At 45.5% G+C, this 21,822-nt stretch overlaps 1 long non-coding RNA gene across 1 annotated transcript; it reads left to right on the plus strand.

Annotated features, from left to right (window-relative positions):
- The first annotated feature begins 730 nt into the window (after positions 1-730).
- LOC131483933 (uncharacterized) lies at positions 731-18,555 on the plus strand. The gene is made up of 4 exons (XR_009247942.1): positions 731-898; positions 5,695-5,794; positions 17,793-17,918; positions 18,471-18,555. It is a non-coding gene; the product is annotated as an uncharacterized LOC131483933 (long non-coding RNA).
- Positions 18,556-21,822: the final 3,267 nt, after the last annotated feature.

The raw sequence follows: 21,822 nt of genomic DNA on the forward strand, positions 1-21,822 counted from the left end.
CCATGCTCTTAGTGGCAGCCCATCTCTGAAGTTAGGTAGCACCAGCATTCATGGGCTGATGGAATGACAGCGGGAAGCAAAACGGGAAACACTCAGGAGTTGGTGGTCTTAGTTCCCTACTGCAGTGGGCATACCGTGAAGCTAATGAAGGTTCAGACCTCTCACCCGCCGAGGAGCAGCTCTAGCTTGACGCCCACGTGGCCCTACGTTTTTGTAAGGTGTTTGAGCTGCAGTGGGCTAAGACCGCTAACTCTTCCCATTCCAGTTCCCCTCCCTCAAACTTCTCCTTGGGTTGGTTGGTTGGCATGACCACTCTTTCATGCAAGGTGGTATTGAATGGTCGGACATGTTTTATATGCATAGTTTGTCTTATTTGTCCTTTCTTTTTTTTTAATGTTCATTCATTTTGAGAGAGAGAGAGAGGGAGAGGGAGAATCCCAAGCAGGTTCCACACCATCAGCACAGAGCCTGATGCGGGGCTCGATCTCACCAACCGTGAGATCCTGACCTGAGCCGAAATCAAGAGTTGGACGCTTAACTGACTGAGCCGCCCAGGTGCCCAGTCTTATTTTTCTTTAGTGGGCACTCAAACTGTGTAAGCTTCAGCCCGCTAAAACTGACCTGCCTCTCCTTCCCTCCCATTATTGGTTCTATGGCTCGGGGTCCTCCTTCCAACCAGTGGAGTGCCCGTGAGCAACCAGTAGGATGGGGATCATAATGCCTCTGTCTTCAAGAGGGCTCCCTTTCACCTCTAAGAGCAGCCTCAACAGCCAGCAGGCCCAGAGTGACTGCCTGACCTAGATGCCTCTCAGGAACGAGCCTACTATTCATTAACAAGCCCAGTTATTTTACGGGCCAATTAACTTGGGAGGCCGTGGAAGGGAAATTCCGACGTTGTGTGAGCCTGCGTCTCCCCCCCCCCTCCCCCTCCCCCTTTTCTCCCCACTGTAGTTTGGGTCTCTGCCACTGTTTAAATTTGAGCTGATTTGCTATCCCGGCATCTGCAGTTTGATTATTTGACTATTGCCTGGCTCTTGGTCAAACCACTGGGGAGCCCACTAGCCAGTGATTAAATCTGAGCCATGATTATAATGGTTTTATTTTAGTGGGGCCTCTGTTTATGGGCCCACTGGTATTAGAGTGCAGTGTTATTGTAATGAGGTATTAGCCTCCTAGAAATAATCAGGTGAAGCTAGTAGGCTGAGAAACGCCAGGCAAATGGAGTCCATTATTTGACCAATACACCTCTACTTGATCTTTCATTCTGTTCGGAAAAAGCGAATGTGTAGGAGGAATGAGAGGGGCTGGCTATTACCCAAGCATATACGGTGGTCAGGCATGACCTAGGCACCTGTTCATGTTGTACATTTTGTTGTGAAATGACCCAGTGAGGTAGCATTATGAGTGTATCTGTACTTACAGAGGAAGCACAGAGAAGTTATGAAAATTGTCCTTGGCCACACAGCTAGCACATGGAGGAGGCATACACTGGGCAAAGTCTGACTTGGGGTGTTTCTTTGACGTTGAGCTGACTGATGTGGGTATACTTGTAAGGCGCTCCCAGCTCCTACTGAATCTTTGTCTTTGTTTGCTTTTTGGTCTGCTGATGGTTTCAGCATCAGAGAAGTGCTCTGTGGTGGGCGCTACTTGGTGGGAGGAAGCCGTGAGAGGTAAGAATTCAGGTGAGGTCATCTGCAGGAAGAAATACCAAGATTATAAGTTGTGATTTTGTTTCTTGGCTTCTTAGTGAGCTTAGGGCAGCCTGAAATGGATAGATGTGCTGCCCAATCGGCCGAGGCCAATTCCAGCGCTGCCTCTAACTTCTGTGTGTCCTCAAGCAAGTCCCTGCCTCTCTGGTCCCTGCCTACTTTTCCAGCATCGGCACCTGCCTTTCCCCATCTTGCTTCTGCTGCATTAGCTTCACAGAATGCAAGTCATTTATTTGGTAAGTGATCCCAGGAAATGCTGAAAAGGGAGAGGCGACAGGAGACAAGGATGGGGAGAAAGGCAATAAAGGGTGAGCCATGAAGTACAATCCCTCATGGGCACCTGGAGCTTCACCCTTCGAGGGGACTGTGGGAGCCAGTGTGGAACGCACACTTCGGTCCTCCTACCCGAGGGCAGAGTGACCTGCTCTGACTTGGGAAAAAGCCCCTAAACAGTTGCGAGTTTGGGCAATTGAAGACTGGCTGGTGGGCACAGATGTTGTCCAGTGCCAAGATCATATGGGCGTCTCATGGACACGATTCTAATATAATGAGAAAAATAAAACTTGAATTGTTTAAGCCCCTGGAACAGGGTTTTCCAAGGTGGGCACTTGTCTAAGGGCCCCTCGCCTTCTTGCAGTCCTGAGTACATATTGCTCTTTTTCTTGCCTTAGATAGGGACCCCCCCCCCACCCCACTACTGCCTCTGCCTGGTGTGTTTTTCCTCTCCCTCCTCATCCATGGCCTCTCTTCATTCTTTCAATGCAGTGCAGTTTCCAAGAAGGGTGGTGTCTAACCAACCCAGCCAAAGTGGTTTCTTTGAACCCAGATCTGCCCAAATCCAGACAAAGCACAAGCCCAAATTGTTTTTTTGTTTTGTTTTGTTTTGTTTTTAAGACAGGATTCAATGAGGAGGAAATCCCCCTGTCAAAAGCACTTCCTCTCAATATCCATGCTGAATGGTAACAAATAGTTTGCTCTCTGGCTTCATATAGTTCTGGCCACTGTGTGTCCATTAAAGAGGGTTCCAGTTAGCAGCTGCTGCATGCAAAAGCCACTCCAGAAACTTTCTGGCTTCAAACCACAATGATTTTGTCATCTCTCATAATTCCTTTGGGTCAGGAATTTGGGAAGGGGCTCAGCTGGTCAATTCTGATTTGGGGTCTTTCACGTGGTTGCAGCCAAATGGTGGCCGAAGGGGCTGGAGCCCCTGAGAGCCTGTCAGGCATCTCTCTTCACGTAGCCTCGGGGCCGTTCCATGTGGTCTCTGAGTGTGGGCAAATTTGGGCTTCTTTCCTGGCTCGGCAGTCTCAGGGCAGTTGATTGCCGACACGGAGGCACAGGTGGAGACTGAAGGTCTCAAGAGTGAGTGTCAGTCACAGTGGGCAAAGGGGTATCTGAGTCACCACCAGGAAGTCGCCTCAGAAGTCAGGTAACATCGCTTCTGCATACTCTCTTGATTGAAATAGTCACAAAAATGTACCTATGCTCAAGAGAAGGGACATTAGACCCTACCTCTTTTGGAATAGTGAGAAGATTCTAGAAGAGCATGTGAAATGGGAGATGTTGTCGTAATCATCTTTGGAGTATACAGTCTGCCTCCAGAGGGTGCATGTATGGGGTGGGTGTGAAGGACGAGGACAGAAAGCCTGGTGAGTAAGCAGGTCTGGGGAAAAATAGAGTGGGGTGTCCTCCAGCGGAAGGAAGAAGAGGACGAGCTGGTTTGTATCACAAAGGAGGAAGAAATGGCTAGAAAATGGTGACCAGGAGTGGAGGAGTGAAGGAGAAAGTGCAGGAAGGATGTGCCACAGATTCGTGGCCCTGACGTCTAGGTGGATGGCGGGTCATTTGCTGACTTGGAGAACACAGGAGGAAGAGCAGGAAGCAGGAGTGGGGCTGTGGATGGGCTTGGCTTTGGCCGTGTTGCGTTGGTTTCGTACTGCCTAATTGGTTAAAATTCCTCCACGTGGAAGACTGAGCCACGGTGTGGAGACTGGAGGAGACCATATCCAGCTCTTAGGATCTCTGTATAGGGACGTGTCAGGTACTCAGACAAATACTGGGTGGCAGCAAGGCAGGTTCTTTGGCCCTCCCGTGCAGCTGGGGAAGGAGGCTGCTAAGAGTGGCACAGCACCACGTTTGCCAAACTTGCCAGGTGGTCAGAACCGTCTGGGGAGCCTGTTAAAAATAAAAGTTCCCAGGGCTCACCCCAAACGTACTGAATCAGAGTCCTCAGGGGAAGGGCCTTGGGAATCCCTATTTTTAACAAATGCCCCAGGTGATTCATGACCGAACGAGTCTAACCCGGACTGGGGAGGTGATTACGGGGCTCCACGTTGTGCAACACCGGAGCATCGTTCACGTACGCAACAGGTACGTGGTACCCTGGCCTTGTGTTCAGCTGTCACCTGGATTTAGAGCTCAGGTTCTAGAGACCCCCATCTGAGTTTCAGTTTGGACTCCACTGCTTCCTATGTGACCATGGGAATGTGGGACCCTGTCAGTCTGTTTCTCGTCCCTAAGCTGGGGACAATGATGATAATGTGATATATATAAGGATTAAATGAGTGCATTCCTACACCAGATCTCTGACAAGTGTGTGTCCCACAATTCAATTCAATTCTGTCCCTAACCACCCAGAGTTAGCATCAGATCCATTAGTTAAAGGGCAAGCACCCCACCAAGGCTGCCCTTTCTTCAATGCCAGCCACAAGTGGGGGTTCCCATGACCCCTGTGCCTTCTTCCAGTTGATAGTTCACTAGAATGACCTAACAGAACTTAAGAAAGGGCTATACTTATGATACCATTTCATTATAAAAGATACAAATGAATAGCTGATAAAGTGGTCATAGGGCAAAATCTGGAAGGATGCCAAGCACAGAAGCTTCTATCTCCAAGTGATAATGATGCGTGTTTAGGTTGGAGGACCACTGCCCTGAGGCTGTATGCAAAACCGGATTGTCTGAGTTGTGAGGGAAGGCTGGAGACATTGGCTTAGGGCGAGGCAGATACCTTTGGTTTCCTACCCAGCAGCCCCAGGGCTACCTTACCCACCACCGGGAGAACAGCTTGGCTTTGCGTTATGGTGGCTGTGCTGTTCTGGAGAGGCTGAGCCCTTACCCAGCCCTGGGATGAATCATGATTGGTGAGTGCCAGTCAAAGTGCTCTCCTTCCACAGGCCATCCAGCTTTGGGTGTGGCCAGGTGACCCCAGGTGGCAGGGAGGTAGGAGGGGAAGTGCACACGGAGTTTGAGAATAGGTATCCCCGTGGGTGAAAAGATAAGGAAGAATCACTCACTCCTTTTTCTACCCCTGGTGCTGTTTTGTTTCCAAAAAAAGTACAGGTGTTTATTCTTATGAGTGGAAAACACTCTTTTTGCTCCCCACTCCCCACCCAACTCCCCCTGATCCATGGCACAGGATTTCCCTTGACCTGGGCAGGATAAGTCGGCTCCCTTTCTACAGCTCCCCATCCCCCCCCCCCCCCCCCCCAGCACCTTGCACCTCCCTTCGGCAACACCCTCCAAACTTTGGTTCCACTTCCCTTGCCCAGTGGAAGCTCTGTGAGGGCGGGCCAGGCTTGCCTCCTTCCCAGCTGGCTCAGTTGGCAGTAGCCAGTAGGTGCTTACCGTTGCTGACTCAGTGGCCTGCGGCCTCCCCCCTGGCCCCGACCATCCACTCACTCTGTGGTGCTGTTTTTAAGGGGCCTACGGGACAAAAGGGCACGGACGATGAAAGTGTGAATGGAAAAGGGGGTTGAGGAATTTTGCACAAATGAACCACAGTCAGGCAGGGCAAATTCGCCGCATTCTTTAGAAGCCTGTGAAAATCTGGCAGACAAAAAAGGGTTTTGTCAGTGGGTGTTGAGTGATGAGTGTAACCATGGACAGTTTTCAGGAGTGGGGAAAAGGAGTGAGAAATTGCTACATCCTCTTGGACAAGAGAGAATAATGCCTTCTAATTTTGAAATGTCTCTCTTTTTATAAGGGTCCAATGGGTGGTGGTGGAGTATCTTCTCTTGGAAAAACAAATCAACTGTGTTAACATCAACAAGGAAGTCTTCTCTGGAATGAAGCTGTATCTGTAGGTGAGGCCGCAGAGAAATTCTACCCCACACTTTGTATGCTCAGGGGCAATCACTGGCAGGGAGAAGATTGGTTCTTTGTGTTTCTTTTTCCAAAATGTTTTTATTTTGAAGTAATTCCAGATCTAGAGAAAAGTTGCAAGAATAGCACAAAGATTCCCTCATATTCTTCTTCTAGATTCCCTAAATGTTGCCGTTTTGCCACATTTATTTTGTCATTCTCCCCCCACGCCCCATGTGTGTGCGTGTGTGTATGTATGTATATATATGTATATGTGTATATATATATATATATATATATATATATATATATATTTTTTTTTTTTTTTTTTTTTTTCTGAACTGCTTGAAAGGGAGTTGTGGACACGGCGTCCTTTTATCTTGAAATACTTCAATGTATATTTTCTTAAGTGACAAGGACATTCTCTTACAATGACCAAAATCAGGCGATTTATGTTGATATAATGCTATATCTAACCTGCATACCTTATTCAAATTTAGCCGATTGACCTAATAACATCCTTAGTAGCAAAAAAAAATTTTTTTTCTGGTTCTGGGTCCAATGCAGGACTGTGTGTTAAACTTGATTGTTATGTCTCTTTAGTTTCCTTCAATATGGAATAGCCCTCACGTTTTGTCTTTCATGACCTTGACATATTTCAAGAGTATGGGCCAGTTGTTTTTAAAGAATGGCCCTCAATTTGGGTTGTGTGATGTTTCCTTATAGTAAGACGCAGGTTTGCATTTTGGGCAGGACTATCACAGGAATGATGCAGTGTCACAAAGACTGATTTTAAAAAGGCAATCGTTTTGAAGGGTTTGGTGTTCAAGGAAGATTGGAAGCATCACAGATGGGCCGCCGTGACCCCAGTCCTTAGAATCACTTGCTAGAGATGTAGCTTAGGGGTGTGATCTTGAGAGAGTCACTTTGCCCTCTGAGCTTTAGTTTCTAATCTGTAAAATGGGAAGAGTGGTGGTGGCTTATATTTATTGAGCACTTCCTATCGCCAGATGTTGTTTCAAGTGTCTTCTACATAGTGACTCATTTAATCCACATGACAACCCTATGCCAGAGGTATCTTTCAACGTTATTGGTTTCCTTTTACAGATGGAGCTGAGGCACAGAGAGATAAAAAGCATGTCCAAAGTCACACAGCCGGTGGGTGGTGGCAACGGGTTTCCAACCAGGTTACTCTGACTCTAGAGGCTACCTGTTTAATCCTCGTGCCATATTGGCTCCTTGAAGTGATATTTCAGAAGGTTGTTTCTGAGGAGAACTAAAGAAGAATATTCAGGGCAAGACAATTGTTAATATCTTCTTTTATTCAATGTGTTTTTCATTTTGTAAAGGATTTGATCAAGATGTTCCAACCTGGTGACACTGATGTGACCAAGGATCTAAGCTGACATTTAAAAGGCCCCTGGGGCCTCATGACGCAATGAAGTCAACTTTGGGCTCTGTTAAGGGTCCAGGGCAGTGCAGCCTCTGCACTTGGCCTTGGCTCTTGGGCACTCACAGATGGTCAACACCCAGTGGTGATGAGCCTGTGAAATGGAGCCGGGTGAGGAGACCACTGATGCCATTTTCATTGGGTTTGGAAGGCTTTTGAGTTGCCTATGTTAATGGCATTCTCCTCAGGCCATCATAAGGTATGTTCCCATTTCCCAAATGCTTGCTGGCTGGGGGAATGCAGGCAGAAGCAGGCAGATCAGATCCCTCTGGGCAGGAGCACTGATGCTTTGGGGTTTGAACGAATAATGTTGGGGAAGGGTGGAAGAAATATTCTGAAGTGAGTGGAGTCCATCATATTTTTGCAGGGATAACCATGTGCTGTTGTTTTGTTTTTTCCTTGTCTGGATGAGAGGGATGGAAAATGAATGTTATGTCACCTGTGTGTAGGACAGGGTTATTAACCGGGTAGGTTTCAGGAATTCCATGAACTCCTTGAATCGTGTATGGAATTGAGTACATCACAATTGAATTGTGAGTGAATATGTACATATTTACATGTATTTCCTACAGAAAGATTCCCAGTTTTTATAAAACCCTCAATGTGTTCTGTTATTTAAAACAGAAAAAAAACGAATCCTTGGTGGTCAGGAAGAGGATATGAGAGGGAGAAAAGGAGAGGGAGAGAGAGAGAGAGAGAGAGAGAGAGAGAGAAAGAAAGAAAGGGAATATTATTTCACAATAGTTGTACAAGAAGTTGCTAGGAAACCATTCATTGACTTTGTGAATTATAAACATTTTCTTCTTAACCCAAAATAAATAGACCTCGTATCATTCCAATCATGAGAACCCAGCTGCTTGTGTGTTGGGAAGGAGTGGGGCTCTGTGTGTGTGTGTGTGTGTGTGTGTGTGTGTGTGTAGGGAAGGGTAGCAGTTGGGGAGAAGGAGAGGAAGGGAGGGTGGGTGGAGCAGGGCTCTCTGAGAATGCAGAGAAGAGGAATGTGGGCTTCTTACTGTCTTTAAGAAGGAGCAGAGACCTTCCTGCAGCCGAACTCAGCAGATGCCCCAAGATTATAATCCATATGACACTGATGATGGCTACAGGTGACAGAACCTGTCCTTGTTTGCTCAATGGATATGTGGGGGGTCTTGCTTGCCTTCAAATTTCCAAATCTCACAAATAATTCAAATCCCCTGGAAGGAAACATAAAAGTGAAGTAAGCTGCTTAGCTACTTACTTCCTGCTTCTCCGGCAGAGCCTTCAAACTTCTGGGGCCTCATTCTGGGCGTGGCTTTGGCCTGTCCCATGTGGCTTATAGGGAAAAGCGATCAGACTTCTTGGATTTTAGGGCATCCAAATTTCAAATACTTATTTTACATTCTACTACAGATTTTGTTATCTCTGAAATTATAAAATATGCTTGAAATCCATATTTCTCTAATTATCAGAGTTGAGGGTCCATTGCTTTTAATCCCTGAATCCATGAGTTTTGTTTATCTTTTCACCTTCTGCCTCCCTTTACCACGTATTTCCTAGTTTTTTTAAAGTTTAAATTTGAGTTATAGAGCCAGCTTCTTCTTGTCATCACTGTCAATATTGTATATTTTTGTAAAGCCATATACATCTTAGTTTTTATTATAGTTTTGGACTTTCAATTTAAATACGTACACTGGTTATTCAGAAATACCGTAATGTATTTAGCTAGTGTCCCCATTCACCCCCAGCCCTTTACTCCATGACCAACCTGCCCTGCTGTCCGTGCCATAGAAGTGTCCGTCCCACCTTCTTTGCCAGCCCTTTCTTTACACTAAATGTGCTACGCAGGCTTTAATCTAAAACCAATCACTCGACAGTATCTCCAATGATTCTCCCCTCTTTCCCTACTTTATCAATCTTTGCTCTTTGCTAGATCAAATCCGCAAACATGCACATGTGCTGTTATCCCTTACGTCTTAAAAACAAATGAACTTCCCATGATTCTGCTCTTCCAAAGCCTTTCTACTCTTTGATTCCCTTTGCAGCTATATTCCTTCTAAGAGGTGTCTATACTCTGTGTCCACTTCCTCTTCTCCCACTTTCTCTTAAGGCCATTCTGATCTGCCCCATTGTTCCACTGAAAGTACTGTGGTTGGGGTCCCCATTGCCTAACCTGAGACCATATCCAAGGGTCATTTCTTAGTCCTTATCTTACTTGGCCTATTAGCTGCATGTTACACAGATGATCACTTTCTCCTTCTCGATTTACTTCCTCCCTTGGCTTCCAGAGTACCACCTTCTTGGTTTTACTGTTTCTCTGGCTTCTCCCTCCCTGTTTCCCCTGCTATTCCCTCCTCTGCTACTGTTGGAGAGCTCTGAGAATTGGACTTGGTCTTCTGGATTACACTCATTCCCCTGATAATCCCATCCAGCTTCATGGTTTTCAATGCCACTCACATGCTGAAAACTCTGAAACTGAAACTTCCATCCCAGGCATCTCTCACCTGAACTCCTTACTCAAATGTCCAGCTGTAGACCCAACATCTCCATTTGTATGTTTGATGGATGTCTCAAACTCAGCGTGTCAAAACTTCACTACATTTTTATCCCCTAAACCTGTTCCCTCAAAGTCTTCCCAAACTTAGTCATTTGACAGCAATTCTACCCCTCTGGTTTTTCAGGCCACAAATGGTGTTATCATCCTTGACCCTGCGGTCACACCTCTAAGCAATCCATCAGGAGATCCTGCTGACTGTCCCTTCAAAATAGGTTCAGAATAAGCCCATCTCCCGTCTTTCACCGTGGTCCAAACCACTGCCTTCTCTGAGCTGGATTACTGTGATAGCTCCCTACACTGGTTCCCTGCTCCCATCCTTGGTCCCCCCATGGCCTCGCCTCAATACAGCATCTGAGTGACCCTTTTAGAGACTTAGTCACATCACACCCTTATCTACTAAAACCCCAGAGTCTCCAGTTTCCTGCACGGGAAGAGTCAAAGGCCTTTCAAGTGTCCTCAAGGCCTCTGTGGTGACATCCCTTTTTGCCCCGTTTCTTCATCTCCTCCCACCCGCCCCTTGCCCTCTCCACGCCAACCACCCTGGACCTTGTGTTGTTCCTGGAATGTCTAGGTGCACCCTGCTGGAGGCCCTTGGCCCTGGCTGTTCCTCTGCCTGGCACACTTCCCCTAGATACTCATTCCCACAGCTCCTTCAGATCTTTCCTCAAATGCCACCTCCTCAAGCAGGCCTACCCTAAACACTCTGGAAAGAGTTATGACCTGCTCCACCCCCACCATCCAACAACTTAGCACTTCTGACTCCCTACCTTGCTCAAATTTCTCCTCAAAATTCTTACCATATGTATCGCTTCCAGAAACCATGCACTTTACTATGCCTCCTTATCTTTCTCACCCTGTTGAAGATGTTTTTACCTTTTGGAGCATCTCCATGGGTATTTGAATAGGAGGTCTGGAGAAGGCATACCCATAAGGTCACATCTACTATCATGTGAACCCAGACCTTACTACATTCATCTATGGTTCATCCTTGTTTATTTTTCTTTGTATTCCAATACTTGCTTGATTGGCACACAAGGCATTTTATGACCCGCTTTCTCCCGTGCTGCCTCCAATCTTCCCCTTTTCACAAAATCTTGTGGCCCTATTGAACGACTTCCAAATCCCCTTAATCACTGATGTTTCTTGGTTACTCATTCTTTAAGGCTCAACCCAAATGTTATTTCCTTTCTGGAAGCCTTTCTGATCATTTCAGTCAACACATTTTTTTCAACAGATGTTTAATGAGTTCCTACTAGGTACCACAGAGATAAAATGGAAAGTGGCACAGCTATGGCCCCTGCTTGTGGTCCGGTTCTGGGAATAGGAATGAATACATCATTCTGTTCATTAAATGGGAAGTGGGGTAGACTGGGAGTTCTTCCTCACGTCTGGTGTTTCTTTCCATGGAGGAGAAGCTCTGTTAGAGCTCCCAGCCTTTCAAATGTTTGAAATTGTGAATTTAGGATAGGTGACTGGGAATGAGAGTCTCCACCTTTTCTTCCCTCTTTCTCTGGCATATAATTCACTTTGCAGGAAGCACACATTCTGCTGGCCTTCTCCAAAAATTGAGTTTGGCATGGCTAGGCCCCAGGGTGGGTCCAGGTGGGTGGTATGCAGTGAAAATCTGAAACTGTTTGCAACTGACCAGATGGGTAAATTAGTCTGATTCTGGGGTTTTAGCATGAAGAAGTCTACTTATCCATCGACCTAAAGTCTCTGATAACAGCTTATTTCTAAATTTTATCTTCCAATTGGTTCTGAGGAAGGGAAAAAAGGACATCACTAGTTGGGCTTTCTCAAACCTCAGCAAGAGTATGAAAGTAAAATTCTGAATGGAACTCCTAGCTTATTCTCTTGTAGTGTCTTTTTCAAAAATTTTTAAATGAAATTTGTTGCATCACTGTAATGATCTATATATATATATATATATATATATATATATATATATTCTCCTCCTCCTCTAGAATGTGAGTCTCTGCCTCTGGTTGTGAAATTTGTACACTAGACAAAGGTATCTAGCTTGAGGGACAAGTGGGGGCTAAAATTTTGACCAGTGCTCTGCTGGTTGGTAGTTGTGTCTTTATCTGGGGTCACATCCTCTCAGAAGGTGAAGAGCCTTTTTGTAATTTTCACAAGAGCTCCTTAGGTGCCAGCAAAGCCCCATGTCCTTGTATTTGATGAATGAAGAAATACATACTCTTTAGATGGGCATCACTATTGCCTTATCGAAATGTAATCATCCAGAAGGGAGGAATCACATCTATTTAACTCATTTTTCATCATCCTTAGTCAAATACAAGAAGAACAACACATCAGGCAAGACCCAGGCAGAACTGTAAGGGTGGGAAAGAATATCGCTTTTTCCGGGCCATTCCCTTAATTTCTATTATTATTATTATTATTATATTTAAGAGTAATAGAAAAATAAAAACAATGAATTTGAATTCAGGGAATCTCAGATCTGAACCTTAGTTTTCTTCTATCTAAATGGAAAGATCTCAATGGTTGGGGTAAGGACAAAACAGTACATTATATGTGAAAAAATATTGCACACCATAAATTCATACAGACGTTAAGGGTTATTAATATAATTCGTTGATTGCTAAAATTATACTCAGAAGCATTTGCTAGTTCAATTAATGTGTAAGACTCGCTCTGACAATGTTGATTCTAATGATAACAACAAAACTTGCTTATTCTGGAAAACACCCAGAGGCATCTCTTTGAATTACTCATTTTCCAACAGGTTTTTATAGATTTTGTAACATAATTTGAAAGGGTCTAAACCTACATGCTAAAGGGCATTCCACTTAACATCTGCACTTCTTACTCTGCACATATATTTACCTCTATTTCTGTTGGTTAGTAGTTGCTTGAAGGGATGATTTCAGATCCTACTTGATGAAGCCATTCTGCTCGTTAATGAGACGGTACCCCATATCACACTTTTTCTAACCAAATGCATTCTGGTGGAACAGGAGCATCCTTCCAATATCCATCTATTTTAAAGTCCTTGTGAGAGCGGAGCCCTAATAATTTTGTGGGACAGGGCAGACAACCAGGGCTGATCGGTGCAGTAGAAGGTAGAGGGTTGAGGCATCAACATCAAGTCTTTGTATTTCCCTGTAATCTTCCTGACTGTAGTTCCCAAGAAATATACAGTACAAGACATGGAGAGCAGATGAGGTGTGTAGTACAACTTCGAGGGCAAGGGTAACATCAAAATAAGAATGCCAGAAAATTTAAGGGTAAGGACAGGGATACCAGGAGGGTGTTGGTGTTATCCAGTTGTTGGAATCATCCAGGCCTGGGTTCAAATTCCCAGTTCTTTAGTTGTTTCCCTGCATTAGCCTCAGGTTCTTATCAGTAAAATGTGGCATTTTACTCATTCCATAACACTAGCAGAGGGATCAGATGAAGAATACACTTTGAAATGCCTTGCAAACAATAAGTAACTACATGATTGCCATGATTATAATTATTATATCAACAGTAATGTCCTAACTGGTAGTTTCTAAACACCATAAATGTAAATAAAGCAGTCATGGTGCTTAAGAGTTTGGGAAGCCAGATGACCTGAGTCTGAACTCAGCTCTGCCACTTACCAGCTGTGTGAACTTAGACATATATCTTAACCTCCCTAAGCCTCAGTATTTTCCTCCATAAAATGGGAATAAGATCAAAATCCACTTCATATGTTTTTGAGAGACCTAAATTACATAACAAAAGCAAAGAACTTGGATACTGGACACCTCACTGGGCCAAGAGCCCTCAACTGTTGTGTGTTCTTTCCCATGCTTTGAAGTTGTTACTGCCAAGGAGGGAGAGCAGGGAGGACTCTGGCTGTGGAACACTGGGGAAGTCAGAAGACTGAGGGCCACCTTAAGCCACTGCCATGTATCTGAAGTTCTTTCCAGTAGCTGGCTTAGGGGTTTCCCAGGACTATTATGATGCCAGGACACAGCACTTCTGCCAGAAGGAACCGACGGGACAGGACCAAGCATCATGGCTAAACTTTCGGAGTCAAGCAGTTCAATTCCTATATCCACCCCTTATATCTGTGGGACCTTAAGCAAATTACTTAACCTTTCTGAGGCTCAGTTTCTTTACCTATAAAATACAGGTGATACATCAGACAAGGCCTAGATGGAATTGTGAAGGCCCTCTTTCCCAGGCCATTCCCTTAGTTTCCTATATTATTATTGATCCATAGAGTTGATATGAGGATTAACTGAAATAATAAATGCAAAAATGTGCCTGACTAGATAAATGGAGACAGTTTTATTAGACCAGCAAAAATCATTTAATCGTACATTTTGGCAACCAGTTATTGAATCCTCTCTCTATGTCAGATACCATGTCAGGTACTATGAGACCACTTCTGACTCATTCAACAAGGTGTTTGAGTATTTTCTGTATGTTGGGCATCATAATAGGTGCTTATCCATCAAAGCCTTCGAATGTCTAGATAAAACACCCCTCAAGACTCTTCAATTCCACTACTCTGAAATTCACAGGTTGTGAACCAGTTTTTCTTAATTCATGCATCAAAGATGATGCCAAGACTTTTGTGAACAATTGAAAATATAAAGAGGAATAAAACCTGACCCTAGCAACCAGAGGTTTCCCACCAGGTAGGGCCATTTTGACACTTCCATCTTATCATTTCTTTCTTTCTTTGGGTGTCATCTGTGGTTGACTTCTCTTTTGTTATGTACCCAATGGTTACATTAATTAACTAATGGAATAGACACTCATTGTGTTTCTGCTATGTGCAGGTCAGAGTACGAGGTCTTGTTTGGAATGTAATAAAGAAATAAGATATAGTCCCTCACTAGGAAGTTCTAATTTAGTAGTGGAGATAAGGCAACCATGAGAAGTCAAATAATAATCATCTAATAGTGTTTTGCTGAACACAATGAGTGTCTGACTGAAAAGATGATTTTGAGGAAGTATCACGGTTAAGAGGTAGGGACATTATAGGCAGATGGACCTGATTTCAAGTCCCAGGTCTGCTCTTAACTAAGTCTTGACTTTGCCAAGTCATTTAATCTCTCTGAAAGTTCTATCAGCTTTAAAATAGCACAAGACATTGGGAGTATTGACTGAGTCAATGCTCATAAACTCTTAGCACAATCCCTGGCACAGAAAAGCTTGACTTTTTGCCATGACTGTCTGAATTAATAGAATCATTATCATACTCACTCACAAACCCTCACTACCCCCTGTGTGTGGGTGTGCGTGCATATCTGTGCTCATTGTGTGCATGTGGTTAGACATTTTACTTGTCATGCATGACCCAATCTGATCAGAGAGGTCCATTCAACCATTCATCCATTGGATGAATAGTTACCAAATGCCTACTATGTGTCAGGCAATGTCTGGGGCACTGGAATACAGTAGTGAGCAATCAACCCTAAAAGTCAAGGTCTCTGCCTTCACGGAGCTTACCTTGTAGTGGAACAGCAAGAAGATACATATAAAACATAAACTATGATGTCAGGCAGTGATAAAATGATATGCTTTGAAGGAAGGGGATTAAGCACCTTCTCTCTTGCTATGACACAAGGACTATTTTGTTCCTCGTCATATCTCCCCCTATCCAGACCAGTAAGCGAGTGACCTCTGTGTTCAGGACACCACTCTCTTTTCACATTTCAGTCTCTGAGTCAGAAGGACATTCCTCAGAAGACATTTGGGTCATCAGCAGGAGTATATCTGGTCTCCTATAACTGGGAAATGGGAAGCCAGGAGATAAAAGGCAGAGCCTGAGAGAGTAGCTAGACTTTGCAATAACGTTAGAAGGAAATAATTATGGGTGCTCCAAGCTGATTGAGTTATTAGTCCAAATGCATGGTGTGGCCATGCAGGGAGTGGCTAGTGGCCAGCGGGGAACAGCTGCTTTTGCTGTGACCAGTCCCTCCAGTGACAGCAGGAAGAAGTCTAGTTAGCCTGATTTATTGAACTATTTAACATCCACTGGATGTTCTTTATTTTACCGTTATTTATGACTTGCTGAGTCCTGGCAGTAGGCTTTGGATGAAATAAGGTGCAGGTGGAAGGCATGGCCTGGGGCTGAGGAGGTTTCCACATAAGGACGGGACCAAGCAAAGCTTCCACAGCTGTCACTAAGCACATGGGCTGAGAAGGTGGTGACATCTCCAAGGTGTGAGCCTAGCTCGTCCCCGTTCCCTGGATTCCTTTCACACCTCCGACGTGCTCCCTGCCCCCCGTTCCTTCCCTCCCTCTCCTCGCAGACATGTCTCCCCCTGGCAAGCAGGCCTTTGTGGTAGCAAATGACACGTCAAACCCACCCCAATATCTCTGGGATTTGGTTTGCGAGCCCTGGCACCACACTTTATGTTTACAAAAGTCAAGAGGAAAGAGAGATCGAAGAGGGGAGGCATGAGGAGGAAACAGAAAAGCACACACAGAGGCCATTTTACTCCCATGAAGAGGAGCAGATGTTTCTCATGTGAGTTTCTCCTCGTCTGGAGCGGCTGCGATGTGGGGGCACCATCCCTGCCTGCTCACTGGGCTCGAGGTGGGGGGTCTGACCGAAGCCTGAGGTGGGCCGGCAGCTCTTCCCCTGCTTCGGTCACGCGTGGGGCCCTGACGAGTCCCCGCGCTGTTGACATTGCCTGCCAGGGATCCATGGGGGGGAAGAAACTCTCTGGCTGCCAAACTGCCTCACGTTGGCTCCAGAAGCTTCCGCCTGGATGTCTATCTTGATTGGCCCCAGACCATCCCCTGCCTGACCCCAACTCACCCACTCAGGGCTACCTTTTAACCTTTCTGTCCTCACTCACTCTGGACGGGTGTCTCCCCTCAGCCTCGGCTGTGCCGGGCTCAGCCGCCCTCTGAGTGTGCTTCGTTCCCACATGGACCCCTCCTAGAGCTGCTGGGAGCTTAGCTAGACCCTCCGGAGTCCGTCCGCACACGAAATGCCACAGACTAAACACTGAGTCACGGCTCACTCGCTGCTCTCCCCGAAGCTCTGGTTTCAGAGGGAGGACCTGAGGGCTTCACTGAGAGAAATACTTTCCCCCTTTTCTTGCTGGGTGGTTTTAAGGTGCGGCAGCGGCAAGATTGCTGGGGAAGTTGTGGGTGGGCCGGGGGCCAAGTACGATGGAGGTATCCCTGGGTCAGCGTTTCGCGTGAGCACCAACCCCAGCCTCTCTCTCACCCCCACCCCTCGGGCTCCCCCAAGACGGCAGACAGGAGCAGTGGCTTATGATACGACCACCACCTCGCTCGCAGAAGGGGAAGGAAGTGGCAACGAGGCCACCAGATCCTCCCCACGGCCCTGTGGGAAGGCAAGGGAGGGCTGTCCCATTTTGCAGATGAGGAAACGGAGATCCAAGAGGACAGAGGCCGTAGGCACGGCCTGCGGGAGAGACCGGTCCTGGGGCCAGTGTTCTCATCCCAGCAGGCGGCGGCAGGAAACAGCTGGCTTATATAATGAGAAAAGACGGACTGGGAAGTTCAATGTTGGATTCTTGGGGGAAAAGGAAACTGACCTCCCACAGTGAAGCGATCAAGGCGTGGCTCACGGGCCAACTGGGCATTTGTTCAGCGGCCTGTGCAGTGACCCGAGCTGCAATGTTCCATGGGTGGGGAAGAGTACAGCAGGATCCGTTGGCTCTTAGGAACTTGACCTAGTAGCTGGAACCCTGGGAATTTGCTTAGCTTGCTTATCAGTCTCTGGCTCACCCTGAGCAACCTGGGAAACCCAAAGGCTTGGCATGGCTGTCTGAGGATTAGCGTTGATCTGTTCATGGACGGGAGGGAGGTCTGGTCATTTTGTATCTTAGAGAGACGGTTAAGGGTCATGATCAGTCACTGTGTCCACTCCATGCGTCAGTATTACATGGCAGCCTGTGTCGTCTCTGTTTTGTCTGGTCCACACTGATGAACCTATTAATGGATAGAAGGAGGGTAGGAGGTGGAGAAGGAAAGGAAGGTAACAGAAGCACTTTATAATTTACCATGACATGCTTTTCTGGCTCCTTTTTAGAATGCAAAATCCAAAAGCTGGAGCATTCTCTTCTGTCTGCATTTTGAATCTTAGGAAAGCATCCAGTTACCATCACGGACCTCCAGCTCGTTTTCTCCCAAGGAGCCATTTCTTCGGGAGGAGGAGGTAATAAAAAGGCTCTGACTCAGGCAGTGTTCTTAAATATTTGTGAGCATGACCCATACATCCATGTGAATGTGACTGAAACAAAAGTTTTACAAAGCAATATTTACCCTTACTTTTGTAATAAATTCTGGAATGTTCTCTTCCACTCTATTTTATATTACTAAAAAAAAAAAAAAGTTACTGGTTGACCCACTCACGCATGATTGGAAAAACTCTGTTACAGACATCTTGGTCAAAAAACAGCTTCTCCTAAAATGGCTTCATTAATTAGTCAGTCCCAGGTCCGGACCCCTGGACCCCGTAGATGACACCAGTTACGGTCAGCTGCTCCGGTTGCTTACCCACACGGGACAGGACGATGATGAGGATCAAGGTTTCAAATCCTCGAACAGATTGTTACTGGAGAAAAGACTCCACAATAGGGAACTATGGGCTACATGGTGGTGAGGGGTGATAATATCAAAGGATGAATGAGAATGACCAACTTAACTTCATTTTTCCTGCCTCCTGCCCTTTGCTCATGTGTTCCCTTCTCCTGAAACACTCTTCCAGTTCGTCTGCCTCCGTCCAAAGTCTACCAATCTCTCAAGGAGCAACTCTTCTAGGAAGTCTTCCCTGACTACCTTTCCCAGCTTGGAGCCTGGGAAGCCTGGGAAGCCTGGGAAGAAGAGCCTCTTGCTCTTGGGCCCTATAACATAGACCTGTGTCTTTGTCTTTATAATCTCTTCCTAGGGTGACCATACGTCCTGTTGCCTGGCTAGTCTTGGCTTATCCTATTACCCAAACATAATTATTTCTAGTGTCCCATTTACTCTTAAAGTACACTGGTTTTGATGATATGTTCACCTCAATTCACACCAACAGGAACTGCCTTCTGTTACTTCCTACTGCGCATTTATGATATCTATAGCTTATAAGGCAATTTCACCTACATCAGCTCATTCTCTTGCCAAATTGATTATTTTCCCCTCAGAACCGCTCCTTCCTCTGTGTGCCACCACTAGCTCCCTGTCCTCTTTAGCCAGAGGTCTGGAGGTAGCCTAGGCTCTTCCTTCTCCTTGACCTCATGAATCCATTCATTCATTCCTCAAAAAAAAGGTTTGAGTGCCCACCAAGGACCAAGTACTGTGCTAGTTGCTGGGTATATAAGGCGGTGAATGAAACAGAGTATTTTCTTCTTTGAATTTATATGCTGGCTCGAGAAACACCCACAAATATATAGTTTCGAGTGGTGATAAGCATGGCAAAGGGAAAGAACAGGTTCTCTGAGAGAGAAGAATGGGGGAGGTGTAGGGCAGGCCTACTTTATATTGGGGGCCCAAGAAGGCCTGTCTGAGGAAGGAACACTTGAACACTTGAACTTCTGATCTCAAGGATCAGAAGGAGCCAGTTAAGGAATGGATTTCAGCAGCAGGGGTTGACACACTTTCATTTTCACATTTTATGTTGATCACTCTGAAAGCCATGTGGAAAATGAATTGTAAGGGGCAGGAATGGAAGCAGGGACACCAACTAAGAGGTAATTACAGTTGTCCAAGTAAGAGTTGATGGTGGCTTAGACTAGGAGTAGTGGAGATAAATACAAGTGGACAGATTGGGGTGTATTTTGGAGGTGAAAATCAATAGGATTTGGCAGTGCATTGGATGTGGTAGAGGAGAGGGGCTGGTGGTGAGGGAGAGGAAGGTGTCTACCAGGTGCGTGACTTCAGCAAGACAGTGGAGAGTGGAACCATTCATTGAGATGGGAAGAGGAGATGAGGAGAATATTTGATGGCGGTGGTAGTGGGTAGATCAAGACATCAGTTTGGGATGCATTTAGATGGAGGTGCCTGTGAAAATTCCAAATGCCTATTTCAGCTTCGTGGGCATGTGCAGAGCTCTTTGCTTAGAAGGATGAGCCCTCCTGAGCTTGGTTTAATGCTCTCCTATTGCCATTTTGAAATTCCCAATAATTAAGTGAAGTTGGATTGGACAATGAAGCACGTGTGTGAGCAGAAGAAATACACCCAGTTTGCATGTCTGCCATTCCTTGTCCCCCCATTCACATATAGTAGTTGTCATGTCCCCAGCACAAATTTTAGTAGATTCATGGTGAGTAGGAGTTCAGTGAGACTCTCAAAGTGAGCACAATGTAGGTGCACAAGGTGAGCACATCTATGATTGGCCAAATGAGGGCACCGACAACCCCCAGAAGCCATACCTTCCACTTAAAACAACTTTCTTAGAACACAGAAGGAAAACAATGATATTCTAAGAACCACAAATAACCAAGGAACCCTATCAGATCCTTACTTAAGCTGAAAATGAAGGTACAGAAGGAAAGGAAAACATAGGCAACCTATCATTCCTTTTCCTTCTGTTCCTTCCTTACTCATAATTCTGGGTAGAGGATGGGTGATTTAAGAAATGAAAGTAACTGAGTTAGTTTGGTACAGCATTTCTACTGTTGTGGTAAAAACGAGGTATGTATGCAAGTAAGAGCATGAATTGTGCACCTTTGATGGTTATGCATAGGAGTTAAATGCTCTTCTATTTGCATTTAAAATTGACATTGGGGGCGCTTGGGTGACTCAGTAGGTTAAGCATCCAACTTCGGCTCAGGTCATGTCTCACGGTTCATGAGTTCTAGCCCCACATTGGGCTCTGTGCTGCAGCTCAGAGCCTGGAGCCTGCTTCAGATTCAGTGTCTCCCTGTCTCTCTGTCCCTCCCCCTCTCGTACTCTGTCTCTCTGTCTCTTTCTCAAAAAGAAATAAAACATTTTTGAAAATTAAAAAAACAACAACCTGGCATTGCACCTGGGTGGCTCAGTTGGTTAAGTGATCAACTCTTGATTTCACCTCAGGTCATGATCTTATGGTTCGGGAGTTTGAGTCTTGCATTGGCTCTGGGCTGACAGCATTGAGCCTACTTAGGATTCTGTCTCCTTCTCTCTCTGCCCCTCCCCCCCTTGCTCTCTGTATCTTTCTCAAAAATAGATAAATAAATAAAAACTTTAAAATTGACAGTGAGCAGTATAAAGGTGAATGGTACATTCATGCTACTAATTTATAATTTTTAATTTTTCTTTACTTAGAATGACAATAAATAGAAAATAAAAAGTACCATGAAAAATCCTAAGAGAGACTGTAGAAGAAGAGAAAAAAACAACAATTAGTACCTTTGATGGCAATTTTCTTCCTGCATTTTAAGTAGGATCCCACATTTTTATTTTACACTGAGGCCTGCAAATTATGAAGCTGGCCTTGGGTAGGAAATAGGCCAAGAGCCCCACATCACCGAATTTTGTTGGTACTACCAATTAAATATCTTTTCTCTCTGTCCCTTGAGTCTTCTTAGCTTGGCTATCTCTTCATTATCTTGCCTTCCTTCATATCCCTCAATTCCATCATTCTGTGAGATACCCCTCCCCCCTAATCTTTAAGGAGGGTTGGCATGTCTAGGAAACAGCAGAGCAGAGATACTATACAGGGGATGGCTTAAAAAGAGAGAATTATAGGTCCGCAGAGAGACAAGAGAAGTAGAGAATAAGTGGAGGAGAAACTCCATGTGGGATACTCCCTGGAGACGTAGGGGTTACCCCCAAGAACCAAGGGTCCTCGTCCTTTGTAATGGTAAGAGGAGACAAGTCCTAGTTGGCTCCATGACATGCTACCTTTATAGAAAAACAGTGAAGCCAATTATCTTCCTACACTGTTTTCCCAGAACGTAAGGAGAGACACACTCTCCAGGGCTGTCCCACCCAGTGTCTGTTTGAGGGGCTCATGTCCAGGACTTTGGGGGCATGGTATAATGTCTGGATGTTCCTGAACCCAACCTACTTGAGGCCTGGGCAACTGTCCAACCTCCATAGATCCTATTACGTCCTCCTAGTTGCTACACTGTCAGCCAAGCCATGCCAACAGG

The sequence above is a fragment of the Neofelis nebulosa genome, chromosome 8, assembly GCF_028018385.1.
Source record: "Neofelis nebulosa isolate mNeoNeb1 chromosome 8, mNeoNeb1.pri, whole genome shotgun sequence".
NCBI classification, from domain to species: domain Eukaryota; kingdom Metazoa; phylum Chordata; class Mammalia; order Carnivora; family Felidae; genus Neofelis; species Neofelis nebulosa.